Below are 324 nucleotides of genomic sequence, written 5' to 3'. Positions count from 1 at the left end.
AAATCTTTAAATTTATGGGGGGGTCATTATTTTGGTCTTCGTCGATTTCCTCAATTTTCTTTTGATTTTTAGATTGCTTTGATAGGAAGGGGGGGTTTCCATTTCGTGTTTTTGATTTGAAGCAATGTTACACTGAAATTTATTTTTTTTTCTGGGAAGAGCTTTACAAAAGGTTTCCATCTGCTTTTGACTCTGACCCATCACAGGTTAATTTTTTATTTCATCATTTATAACTCAATTGTCGGCCGTTTTTCTTTTTTACTTTTTTTACTCTTTGTCTAGATCTTTTTTGAAAACATTCAGTTTTTGTTCAGTTTTATCGCC

Source organism: Penaeus monodon, chromosome 29 (assembly GCF_015228065.2).
Source record: "Penaeus monodon isolate SGIC_2016 chromosome 29, NSTDA_Pmon_1, whole genome shotgun sequence".
NCBI classification, from domain to species: domain Eukaryota; kingdom Metazoa; phylum Arthropoda; class Malacostraca; order Decapoda; family Penaeidae; genus Penaeus; species Penaeus monodon.
The sequence above is the reverse complement of the archived record's forward strand: the minus strand, read 5'-3'. Positions refer to the sequence as shown.